This window comes from Penaeus monodon, chromosome 28, assembly GCF_015228065.2.
Source record: "Penaeus monodon isolate SGIC_2016 chromosome 28, NSTDA_Pmon_1, whole genome shotgun sequence".
Classification (NCBI taxonomy): domain Eukaryota; kingdom Metazoa; phylum Arthropoda; class Malacostraca; order Decapoda; family Penaeidae; genus Penaeus; species Penaeus monodon.
Genome location: NC_051413.1, coordinates 27,107,084 through 27,107,375, shown reverse-complemented (window position 1 = coordinate 27,107,375; position 292 = coordinate 27,107,084). Strand labels below are relative to the sequence as shown.

At 30.8% G+C, this 292-nt stretch overlaps 1 protein-coding gene across 1 annotated transcript in view; it reads left to right on the top strand.

The window, feature by feature from the left end:
* LOC119591128 (SCY1-like protein 2) overlaps positions 1 to 292 on the top strand; it is a gene marked incomplete at its 5' end in the record, with an annotated part of 331,697 nt that overhangs the window by 330,349 nt on the left and 1,056 nt on the right.

Below are 292 nucleotides of genomic sequence, written 5' to 3'. Positions count from 1 at the left end.
TAGATCTGTTGACAAAGATAAAGTTATTCTTTGGAGGTTGGAATTCATAGTTTAATAAAGTCTCATAAAATATAATTAAAAGGTCAATAAGTTTCAAAATTCCCCTTAATCCTATAAGCACATGTTTTTTTTCACGTTCCTTCATAATACTGAAATTCTAACAAAAGCATTAAAAAGGCTTTAAAATGGCATTCACTCCTGACTTAATCAGTCTGCCTGACAACTCTATGCCAGCACTCAAAAAACGAAGCTATTCTTAACAAATGATCTGTATTATAATTCGTTCACATCG